Source organism: Triticum dicoccoides, chromosome 2B (assembly GCF_002162155.2).
Source record: "Triticum dicoccoides isolate Atlit2015 ecotype Zavitan chromosome 2B, WEW_v2.0, whole genome shotgun sequence".
NCBI lineage: Eukaryota > Viridiplantae > Streptophyta > Magnoliopsida > Poales > Poaceae > Triticum > Triticum dicoccoides.
This window is the reverse complement of record NC_041383.1, coordinates 61,531,472-61,544,464: the sequence shown is the minus strand read 5'-3', so window position 1 is coordinate 61,544,464 and position 12,993 is coordinate 61,531,472.

Sequence of the window (12,993 nt, the reverse complement as noted above, 5' to 3'; positions counted from 1 at the left end):
TTTTATCGATCAAATGCTAGAAAGATTATCCAAACATACACATTTTTGCTTTCTAGATGGTTATTCTGGTTTCTCTCAAATACCTGTGTCATCCAATGATCAATCAAAGACTACTTTTACTTGCCCTTTTGGTACTTTTGCTTATAGACGTATGCCTTTTGGTTTATGTAATGCACCTGCTACCTTTCAAAGATGCATGATGGCTATATTCTCTGACTTTTGTGAAAAGATTTGTGAGGTTTTCATGGATGATTTTTCCGTCTATGGATCCTCTTTTGATGATTGCTTGAGCAACCTTGATCGAATTTTGCAGAGATGTGAAGAAACTAATCTTGTCTTGAATTGGGAAAAGTGCCACTTTATGGTTAATGAAGGTGTTGTCTTGGGGCATAAAGTCTCTGAAAGAGGTATTGAAGTTGATAAAGCCAAGGTTGATGCTATTGAAAAGATGCCATGTCCCAAGGATATTAAAGGTATAAGAAGTTTCCTTGGCCATGCCGGATTTTATAGGAGGTTCATTAAGGACTTCTCAAAAATTTCTCGGCCTCTGAATAATTTATTACAAAAAGATATACCATTTGTCTTTGATGATGATTGTGTAGAAGCATTTGAAATACTTAAGAAAGCATTGATCTCTGCACCTATTGTTCAGCCACCTGATTGGAATTTACCCTTTGAAATTATGTGTGATGCCAGTGATTATGCTGTAGATGCTGTTCTAGGGCAAAGAGTTGATAAGAAATTAAATGTTATTCAATATGCTAGTAAAACTCTAGACAATGCGCAGAGAAACTATGCTACTACGGAAAGAGAATTCTTAGCAGTTGTATTTGCTTGTGATAAGTTCAGGCCCTATATTGTTGATTCTAAAGTAATTATTCACACTAATCATGCTGCTATTAAATATATTATGGAAAAGAAAGATGCTAAACCTAGACTTATTAGATGGGTTCTATTGCTATAAGAATGTGATTTGCATATTGTTGATAGAAAAGGAGCTGAGAACCCCATTGCAGACAACTTGTCTAGGTTAGAAAATGTTCTTGATGACCCACTACCTATTGATGATAGCTTTCTTGATGAGAAATTAAATGTCATAAATACTTATCGTACTGCTCCATGGTATGCTGACTATGCTAATTATATTGTGGCTAAATTTATACCACCTAGTTTCCCATACCAGCAAAAGAAAAAGTTTTTCTATGATTTGAGACATTACTTTTGGGATGACCCACATCTTTATAAAGAAGGAGTAGATGGTGTTATTAGATGTTGTGTACCTAAGCATGAACGGGAACAGATCCTACGCAAGTGTCACTCCGAAGCTTATGGAGGACACCACACTGGAGATAGAACTGCACATAAGGTATTGCAATCTGGTTTTTATTGGCCTACTCTCTTCAAGGATGCCCGTAAGTTTGTCTTATCTTGTGATGAATGTCAAAGAATTGGTAATATTATTAGACGTCAAGAAATGCCTATGAATTATTCACATGTTATTGAACCATTTGACATTTGGGGCTTTGACTATATGGGACATTTTCCTGCCTCTAATGGTTACACACATATTTTAGTTGCTGTTGATTACGTTACTAAGTGGGTAGAAGCTATTCCAACTAGTAGTGCTGATCATAACACCTCTATTAAGATGCTTAAAGAAGTTATTTTTCTGAGGTTTGGAGTCCCGAGATATTTAATGACTGATGGTGGTTCACATTTTATTCATGGTGCTTTCCGAAAAATGCTTGCTAAGTATGATGTTAATCATAGAATTGCATCTCATTATCACCCGCAGTCTAGTGGTCAAGTAGAATTGAGTAATAGAGAGCTCAAATTAATTTTGCAAAAGACTGTCAATAGATCTAGAAAGAATTGGTCCAAGAAACTTGATGATGCATTATGGGCCTATAGAACTGCATATAAAAATCCTATGGGTATGTCTCCGTATAAAATGGTTTATGGAAAAGCATGTCACTTACCTCTCGAACAAGAACATAAGGCATATTGGGCTATTAAAAAGCTCAACTATGATTTCAAACTTGCCGGTGAGAAGACGTTATTTGATATTAGCTCACTTGATGAATGGAGAACCCAAGCTTATGAAAATGCCAAGCTGTTTAAAGAAAAAGTTAAAAGATGGCATGACAAAAGAATACAAAAGCGTGAGTTTAATGTAGGTGATTATGTATTGCTATACAACTCTCGTTTAAGATTTTTTGCAGGAAAACTTCTCTCTAAATGGGAAGGCCCTTACGTTATCGAGGAGGTCTATCATTCTGGTGCCATAAAAATCAACAACTTCGAAGGCACAAATCCGAAGGTGGTGAATGGTCAAAGAATTAAACATTATATCTCAAGTAATCCTATAAATGTTGAAACCAATGTTATTGAAACCGTAACCCCGGAGGAATACATAGGGACACTTTCCGGAATGTTTCAGACTCCAAAAAGGAATAGGTATGTGGTACGGTAAGTAAACCGACTCCAAAACAGTTTTTAAGGCAATATTTCTCCGTTTTGGAATATTTAGAAAAATATAAAAATAAGAGGCAGTCTGGGAAGGACATGAGGCCTCCACGAGGGTGGAGGGCGCGCCCTACCCTACTGGGCGCGCCCCCTACCTCATGGGCACCTCGTGTGCTCTCCGGACTCCGTTTTCTTGCACGATACGTATTTTGGTCGGTAAAAATTCATTATATAATCTCCCGAAGGTTTTGACTCCTGTATCACGCAAATATCCTCTGTTCTTGTTTCGAGCTGTCCTGCTGCAGATTAGAGCAACATGTCATCCTAGGATTCGGAAGGAGAAAGCTATGTGGATGATTACCTTGCAGATCCTAAGGTCTATGGAGATGTGGAGCATTGTGGTTGGACTACTGAGGAAGAAGAGGACTATGAACCCAAGGGAAAGGGGGAGACGAGCTCAGATGAAAATGAAGTCCCATTACCTCAACCTGGGGACATGCATGTGGAGTTCAAGAAGTCAAGCCTCCCTGACAGGGCAAAGAAACTAAAGATCGAGTTTATCCCTTTTTGTCTCTTGCAGGAAAACAAGCAGGAGCTATGCAAAAAGATATTAACCCTAGAGCAGGAGATTGATGACTTGAGGGATCAAAATTCTGTCCTCAAGTGCAAATTAAGGGAGAAGCCTATGCCATCAATTAAACCATCACCCCCACCTTCTTCATCAACAAAGGAGAAAATTACATGGGTATGGGCACTCCCCTTGGCAACTGCCAAGCTTGGGGGAGATGCCCCGATATCGTATCACAACCACATCTCCTATCTTTACCGTTTTTCTTAGTTCGATCCTTTTAGTAGTATCTTGATCTAGTAGAAGAAAGTTTATGGCATGATCTACTTTTGAGTTTTGCTTTATGATCTCTCTATGTAATCGAGTCCGTGAGCTATATATAATAAAGATTAGTGTTGAGTCAAGGGCTTGATTATTTTGCTATGATCTTGAGTGAATAAGAGAAAAAGAATAAAAAGAAATAAAGAGATCATATTGATATTATTGATAGTAATGACTTCACATAGAAAGAGTATGATGATTAAAAATTGTTGGGAGTTGGCAAACATAGCTTTGGTCGTCATTGCAATTAATAGGAAGTAATAAAGAAAGAGAGGTTTCACATATAAATATACTATCTTGGACATCTTTTATGATTGGGAGCACTCATTAATGTATGACATGCTAAAGAGTTGATGTTGGACAAGGAAGACAACGTAATGGGTTATGTTTTCTTATATCTGAGATAAAGTATATTGTCATGGATCATCCAACATGTTGAGCTTGCCTTTCCCCCTCATGCTAGCCAAATTCTTTGCACCAAGTAGAGATACTACTTGTGCCTCCAAATACCCTTAAACCAGTTTTGCCATGAGAGTCCACCATATCTACCTATGGGTTAAGTAAGATCCTTCAAGTAAGTTGTCATTGGTGCAAGCAATAAAAATTGCTCACTAAATATGTATGATTGATTGGTCTGGAGGAAATAAGCTTTATACGATCTTGTGATGTGGAAGAAATAAAAGCGACGGACTGCATAATAAAGGTCTATATCACAAGTGGCAATATAAAGTGATGTTATTTCGCATTAAGATTTTGTGCATCCAACCCTGAAAGCGCATGGCAACCTCTGCTTCCCTCTGTGATGGGCCTATGTTTTACTATTATCTTCTACCTTATGCAAGAGTCATGGTGATCTTTACCTTTCCTTTTTACATTTTATCCTTTGGCAAGCATAGTATGTTGGAAAGATCCTGATAGATATATCTAATTGGATATAGGGGAGTGCTACCTCTTGAGCACTGCGTTGGATTTCCCCGAAGAGGAGAGGATGATGCAGCAAAGTAGCATAAGTATTTCCCTTAGTTTTTGAGAACCAAGGTATCAATCCAGTAGGAGGCCACGCACGAGTCCCTCGTACCTACACAAAAAAATAGCTCAACACAACCAACGCGATTAGGGGTTGTCAATCCCTTCACGGTCACTTACGAGAGTGAGATCTGATAGAGATGATAGATAATATTTTTGGTATTTTTGATATAAAGATGCAAGGTAAAATAAAAAGGCAAAGTAAAAAGCAAAGCAATAATAAAGTGATTGGAGATTGATATGATGAGCATAAGTATTCTACGGTGGGTGAACAAATTACTAGTGGCTTCTCTCAAGAGCATAAGTATTCTACGGTGGGTGAACAAATTACTGTTGAGCAATTGACAGAATTGAGCATAGTTATGAGAATATCTAGGTATGATCATGTATATAGGCATCACGTCCGAGACAAGTAGACCGACTCCTGCCTGCATCTACTACTATTACTTCACTCGTCGACCGCTATCCAGCATGCATCTAGAGTGTTGGGGATATAACTATTTATGTAAGCCGCCCAGGAGGGGCCGGGTTATGCAAAGGTGATTCATCATATGAAGCCCAAGATCAAGCATGAAGATGGCAGTTCAATAAAGGGTCTAAAGCCCACAGGCGACTTAGGGCCCGTAGTGGTAAACCGCCGTAATGGCATGACTTGTATTATAAGGCAAGGTTAAACTAGTCACCGAGCCGGACACTGTTTATGAGCCGGCCGGGACTCTGTAAGCCATAGGGCGTCAACCCGTGTATATAAGGGGACGACCCGCAGGCGGCTTAGGGCAGATAACATCCAATCGAGAGCCGGGCATAGCGTATCTCGCTCCCTGGTCATCGAAACCCTAGCAATACCAACTCAACTAGACGTAGGCTTTCACCTTCATCGTAAGGGGCCGAACTAGTATAAAAACTCTCTCGTGTCCTTTCTCCCGTTAACCCCTTTGAGCTACCTAGTTGCGATGGCCTCACGACTAAGTCCTTGCAAGAGGACATCTGCCATGACAATTCCACGACAGTTGGCGCCCACCATGGGGCCAGCGCATGGTGGATTTGAGTTCTTGAAGGGCAACTTCGAAGGGCTCAAGGGATACGCTGTGGGCCGATGACCAAGAGTCGTCGCGGCAAGATCTACATCGACGATGAAGGCTGGGGCCCCGACATCGGCTCAATTGAGTACGGGTATCGGGTCCCCTTCGGTGGAATCCACGTCTTCATCGGCCGGATTGGTGATCCGGGCCCTGAGCCAGACAACTACACCGACATCGTCGAGACGGCTCAGCGCGCTCGACCCGCCCGAGCTCGACCCGCCATGAAGCGTGCTTTCGTGGGTTGTATCCACGGAGAGGAACTTTCTGAAGGATCCGCGGGTGGCGGTGAGACGGCCGTCTGCTCTGATGGTGAGTCATCCACTGGCGAGACATACTCGTTATACCAACTGCAAGATGGCAGGCTTGGGGGCCGTTCCGATGGCAGCAGTATTCTGAACCCCTTTGAACCGCCGAGCCGAGTGGGAGTCTTCATGGCTGGCACTCAACCCGACCAAAATTCTACGGCTGGGGCAGTGATAATGTCCGGGTCAGGAGCAGCCGGGGCAGGAGGCCCTGTGCGCCCGCCGGCTCAGGTGCTGATCGATCTCATGGCCAAGTTGACGGCCCTGTTGACCGCCACAGTTATTCCTACAAGTCAAGATGAACACGATGCGGAGGTGGCACAGGTACGTGAGGAGATAGGCCGAGCCAAGGAGGCCTTAGCAGCTGAGGACACTAGATTGGCCGTAGAGCGGGCGGCTCTGGACGCACGGGCCCAACAGCTCCAGTCGGAGGCTTTCCAGCTTACGATGAGCCTGAACGCATCTAACGAGGTGATGAGGAGGAGACACCAGAAAACTCAATCACGTTTGCCTCCAATTTACGATCCTCGGAACCTCTTCTCCACGCCCGGAGCCGGCCCTAGTAACCCGCCAGACGCAAAGCAATTCGTAACATCCGGAGCAGGGGCACCGGTTCAGCCTTAGGTGATGGCACCTCCTCATGTGAATATGGCCCCGCCCCGATACGTACCAACACCACCGGGTCACTTTTCCAACCCCATGGAGAACCTGATCGCAGCATCGGCGCGTTTGGCGGCTCTCCCGGTGGACGGCAATGACCCAACAATGGTGGAGACATGAAGGATCAGAGAGCTTGTTCAGACGGCTCTTGCTCAGCAGGAGGCTTATTCCTATAGTTGAGACAGGATTCATTCGACTCCTCTCCCAAGCCGAAGCCCAAGTTACAGCAGGCACATGGATTCGGAAGCCTTGTCAAGCAATGCTCAACGCCGTAACCAGCCCGGTGGTTATAATCCAGTGCTGGACAGGATGCGTCAAGAGGACGAGCGGGCGGCTCAACTGGCGGCTCAACAGGCGGCTCACCAAGCCGTCCCGGATTATCCGACGACTTCTGTTGAGGCAGGAGTGGCCACCAGAACCGGCGGTGTTCCTTGTTTAGTACCGGCTCTGCGTAATGTGCGTCTACCCAAGGACTTCAAGGGACCCCGAAAGGTGCCAAATTATACGGCCGACTTACTACCCAGGGCGTGGATTGAAAGCTATGAGATGGCCATGGAGCTGTTGGAGGTTAGTGACGCGTCAATGGCTAAGTACTTCACCATGATGTTGGATGGAACGGCCCAGACTTGGCTAAAGGGGCTGCCGCCTAATTCCATTAACTCATGGGCGGAGTTAAAAGCCCGGTTCATTCAGAACTTCAAAGATACCTGCAAGCAGTCTATGTCAATTGTGGACTTGAGTAATTGTAAGCAAGAGGAGGGTGAATCTACCACTTATTGGGTGCGCCGGGTCAAGGAGATAATACATTCGTCTGACAAGATGGATGCCGGGTCTGCAGTCTTAATGTTGGAGAAAAATTGCCGGTTTGTACCGCTGAGACAGAAGCTAGGGCGCCTCAAGCATGATTGTAATGATATGGGTCAGCTAATGGCTGCTCTAGTCAAATACGCCGATTCTGATAGTACCACGGATCCTGCGTCTGATGAAGAAAAGACAGAGAAGGGAAAGAAAAACGGCAACGGAAAGGGTCAGCAGCATAACCCGACGAATCAAGGAGGCAATAATCGTAAGGCCGAGGCTAACCCAGATTTTGTGGCTAACGCCAATTCGCAGGGTAATAATCAACGACGCAAGGGGAGGCCGCCCCCTCGGTCCGGCGGATCAAGTCCATCTCTTGAGCAACTACTTAATGAACCCTGTTCGAGACACGACACCCGGGAAAAGTCATCCACTCACTTATGGAAGGACTGCGCGATCATGAAGGCTTTCAAAAATTCCAACGCATTCGATAGCAATCATGGGTAGGGCGCCGGCTCAGGTGGCGGCGGTTTTCATGGCCCGGGTGGCGGTTCAAGTTCCAGTTTTCAGGGAAATCAAGATGGCTATAATCAACAGCAATCCGGACATGGAGGTCAATAGTAGCAGCAGTCGGGTTATCATAGCCATCCAAAACAGCTGAATAGCGGGCAATATCATATGTTCACCACTAGCTTATGCAAACGAGACCAGAAGCTTCATAAAAGAGCTGTGAATGCTGTCGAGCCGGCGGTCCCCCGATATTTGAGATGGTCAGAGCAGCCCATTGTGTGGAGTAGGGAAGATCACCCTCCACGGGTTGACAATCCGGGTCAGTTGGCCTTGGTAGTAGCGCCTCAGGTTGGTGGGTATAAATTCATCAAGGTACTCATGGACGGAGGTAGCAGCATCAACATCCTCTATTATGAGACCTTTCGACGTATGGGGTTGACTAACAAGAATTTAAAAACGTCCAACACCATTTTCCATGGAGTGGTGCCTGGTAAGTCGGCATACCCGGTTGGTAAGATTGAGCTGGAGGTAGCCTTTGGAGATGAGTATGATTCTAGGGCTGAGAAGTTAACTTTTGAGGTGGTCAAAATCAAGAGTCCATATCACGCTCTGTTCGGACGGCCGGCTTACACCAAGTTCATGGCGCGGCCGTGTTATGTTTATTTGCAGCTCAAGATGCCGAGTCACAAGGTCACTGAGGGAGTCCTGGATTAGGGGGTATCCGGACAGTCGGACTATGACCTTTGGCCGGACTAATAGACTATTAAGATACAAGATTGAAGACTTCGTCTCGTGTCTGGATGGGACTCTCTTGGCGTGGAAGGCAAGCTTGGTGATGCGGATATGTAGATCTCCTCCTGTTGCAACCGACTATGTGTAACCCTAGCCCCCTCCGGTGTCTATATAAATCGGAGGGTTTAGCCCGTAGGGCAACAACAATCATACCACAGGCTAGCTTCTAGGGTTTATCCTCTACGATCTCGTGGTAGATCAACTCTTGTACTATTCATATCATCAAGATCAATCAAGCAAGAAGTAGGGTATTACCTCAATCAAGAGGGCCCAAACTTGGGTAAACATTGTGTCCCTTGCCTCCTGTTACCATCCACCTTAGACGCACAATTCGGGAACCCCTATCCGAGATCCGCCGGTTTTGACACGGACATTGGTGCTTTCATTGGGAGTTCTACTGTGTCGTCTCCGTAAGGAGGGATGTCTCGTCTCGTTGTCAAGGACAGCGTCACCTCTGGGGGATCCCTGGCTGTCGGCCAGACCCTTCGGTTGTGCGAATTCGTCATGACCGCCAGTTCGGCTGCCGCGCCGACGATGACTTCTCAGGTCATCAAAAACAGCCTCCACGTTGACTCAGAACTTGCCGAGCAGATGGATCCGATGGAGCTCTCCTCCCTGAACGAACTCTTGGATCGCATCGCCGCTTTGGGAGTCGCTACGGACTATGATCAGATCGGGCTTAAACCCGACTGTCGTGGTATTCTCACGGGGGGCTTGCGAGTCGACAGATGCCACAAGGGCTTAGTGTGAGGGTAAGACTGCTGCTGATAGGCCCGGGAGCGGGTATGCGAGTAACACGCGGTGGTTTACCCAGCTTCGGAGCTCTCCGGAGAGATAATACTCCTACTGCTGCATGTCTGAGTGTATCTGGTATATCTAGTACCGAGTGCTCCTGGAGCTGTATCTGAGATCAGTAACAATGAGGGCTAGCTAGCTAGTGTGGCATATGTGCTTGGCCATGTGTGGCCGAATGAGTGTGTGTACTCATGCGTGTGTGTGCCCATGGGTGTCCATCCCCTGGATGGATGGATGTGTGCCCCTTTATATAAGAGAGGCTAGCTTAGCATGTAAGCTATGTGGTGGTATGAGAGCAAGGCATGGTGGGTGTCATCCTTGTCCCCTGGGTCACTTCATAAATAGTGCCAGGGGACAAGTGACACTATACATGATGGCTGAGATGACACGTGAATAGTGCAGCTGGCTGGTTGGTGCAGTCGGCAGCCGACTGGTTGGCCGGCCGGGCGGAGCAGTCAGACGGGGAGCTGGCAGGAGCGGCCGGGCAGCGGACTGAGGGGCTTTGCTAGCCCCGATGTCTTGAATAATTGTCTTGCTGTCTTCGGGGTATCCGTGTCCAATTACTCCGGCAGTAGCCCCCAAGCCTCCGGGCAACTTGGCAAAGTTGGGCGGAGGTTTTTTGGCGAGTGTTCATGGAAATGATCATGAAAAAAAGACACAGTTAGTCCATGCAGGTATATCAAATGTTTGCTTTTAACATTGCAAGTTTTATGCGGAAGGTGCCGACTCGGTTTCGTCCGAGCCCCCTTCAATCTTTTTCATGTTCCCTCCACTCTTTGGCTTGTGCTCTCGCTTGCCGGACAGCTGCTCTGCGGTCTGTGGCTGAGAGTGGACCGCGGAGTGGAGTGTACAATACTCAGACTCTGGGAGCGAATTTAACCGAGCAGATACTCGTAAAGGAAACGGCCGGGTCGCCCGAACCGTTTTTCTTCCTGGACGTTTTTCACGTGGGCGGCCTCCAGCGTTCACTCTTGCTAGCCGGACAGCAACTCGGCGGTCCGTGACTAAGAGTGGGCCTTTGGTACTGCGCACGCTACTAAGCCGTCTGTGGGAACTAACGTCTCAGGCCAAGCGGCCAGCCCCCGGGCCAACTCTGGCTGGCGCCGGGGCGAACAGTGATGCAACTGTAATAAAATGCGGAGATATCTCCCCGAGCATCGCTCGGGGTTGTCCGTGCTTTCGCGGTGCAAAAAATATGCGGGTGAGGAGCTCACATTGATTTTCATGTAGCCGCGGTCGTCGAAGACAGCTGGCGCGACTCGGCGCACACGGAGCACGCCGGCGCACCCGCTGGGTGTAGCCCTCGAGCCCCCGGGTGCTCGAAGGGGGGTCCCGGCCGGTCAGGCTTGACCGCCCAGGCGGTGAGGCGTCTTGCAACGCCCTTTTTCTTCTTTTTCTCTTCTGCCAGCTGTTGGCAGCCGGACAAAACTCTTCTTGTGTCTGCAATCTTCGCGGGGGCGCGTCAGTGCACCCGCTGGCTATAGCCCCCAAGATTCGGGCCGACTGCTGAGCAGTCGGGCCGGATCTCCCAGCAACTACTTTGTCTTCTTCTCTTTTGCCGGCTGTCGACAGCTGGACGCTTCTTGTGCACGAGCAGTCAGGTGGGCATCCGGCCTGACTTTTCTTCACCTGGCAACGATCTTTTTCCTTCTCTTTTCTCTTCGTCCGCCGACTGCTGGTAGCCGGATGGGCACGTTTCTTTTTTCTCAGCACCTGGCCACTTCCTCAGGCGGACGCAATGCTTTTTCTTTTCTTTCTTCTTTGGCGGCTTTGGGCAGTCGGCCCTTGACTTTTCTTAGGCAGCCAACCCACTTTTCCCAGCCAGCTACGAGGCAGTCGGCCCCATCTCTTTCTTTTTCATTTTTAGCATCGGCCGGCTGGGGACCCGGCCTTTACACTTTTAGCACGAGCAACCGGAAACGGTGTAGCCGGCAGGCGGCTGGGCGCGGGAGTCGGCCAGGAGCGGAGGCGGCGTGCGGAGCCTGCGGGGCGAGGCGGCGAACTGAGCCGGCGCGTGGCCGTGAGCGGGCAGAGCTGGCTGGTCGGGATGGAGGGACGCGGACGCGCGGGTGAGGCAGCCGGCCGCCGCGGGCGCGCCGGGGCCGGACGTACGCGGGCGCGGAGGCGCGCGGTGACGAAGAGCCGGGCGCCGTGCCAGGTGGATGGGCGGAGCCGGCGGGGGCGATCCGGGAGGTCGGACACCGAGTGGCGGGAGAAGCCGTGGCCGGGTGGCGGGAGCCGGCCGGGCCGTGCGGAAGCCGGCAGCAGCTGGGTGGCCGGCGTGAGGACCCGGCCTGTCCCGGTGGCAGGAGCCGGTCGCCTTCTTTTTCTTCTTTTCAACGCGGGCGACTGTCCTACTTCTTTCTTTTCTTCCAGCCAACCATCGGGCAAACGGCCACTGCTTTCTTTCTTTCTCAGCAGGCGGCCGCAGCGGGGCTCCGCGGGGGCTCGTGGGGCGCAGCGGGACGCGGGAGCAGCCGGCGGAAGCGAGGCGGAGCCGGCCCACGTAGCGGCGTGGAGCCGGCGAACGCAAGGCGAGGCGGCGCAGGGGACCCGGCCCGGGGCCGGCACTGGATGCGGAGGCCGGTTGGCGGGGCGGAGCCGGCGCGGGGCGAAGCGCGAAGACGGCGCGCGCACGGGGCTGACTTGCGGGGCAAGACAGACGCGTCGACCCGGCGGCCGGGTGCGGAAGCGGAGCAGCCGGCGGGCGCGGGAGCCGGCCTGGGGAGGAGCGACGCGGTCGTCCGAGGACGAGGTCGAGGCCGAGCCAGCAGCGGCTGCGCGGGAGCCGGAGCCGGCCGAGGCCGCGCTGGCCAGCGGGCACGCGGAAACCAGAGCCGGCCGAGGCGGGGCGACGCGGGCGCGCGGAGCTAGCGACGAGGCGCGGCCAGACGGCGCACGGGAGGCTGGCGGAGCCGGACCCGACAGAGGAGGTGCTCGCGGGACGGGATGCGGGCGCAAGCCGGCCAGCGGGCGCGGACGTATGCAGGCAGGGGTGCAGCGACCCGGCCTGCAGGGGAGCCGGCCGCGGAGGCACGGAGCCGGCTGGAGAGGGGAGGCCGGCCGACGCAGTGAGCCGGTGCAGGAGGTCCGGGTCGAGGGCGCAAGCCGGCGAAGATGACGGGGTGCGGCGACCCAACGCCGGGCCTGCCGAGATGGTGAGGCGGCCGCGGGGGACCCGACAGGCGCGGAGGAGCGGAGGAGGCCGGGTTGAGGGGGAAGCCGGCAGGCGCGGAGGCGAGCGCGCGGTTGGTGGCAGCGGCAACTCGGCCAGCGCGGGACGCAGAGCCGAATGCGGCCCGGTTGGTTGGGGGGCAGCAGCAGGGCGGGACCCACGGGCGGCGCAGCGTGGTGTGGGCGAAGCTGGCCGGTGATGGGGGTTCGCCCTGCCGTGCTGAGAAGAGGAGTGGCACCACCCGCGTTTGGCTCGCCCAGGGAGAAGGCAGCAAGGCGGCGGTCGCGAGCGGTGGCTGAAGATGGCCATAGGATGTGCCGCAGCATGCGGGTAAGAGCCGCGGCAGCAGCGAGGCGGTGGCGCCGAGAGCGAGCGGCTCGGGCGAGCTCGCCAAGTGCAGAGCAGCGCACAGCGGGACACATGGGACAGGGCTCGAGCTTAGTGTCTGTCCATTGTCTGACTGATGTATGGAAAGAGTATGCCTAGCATCTGAGAGGT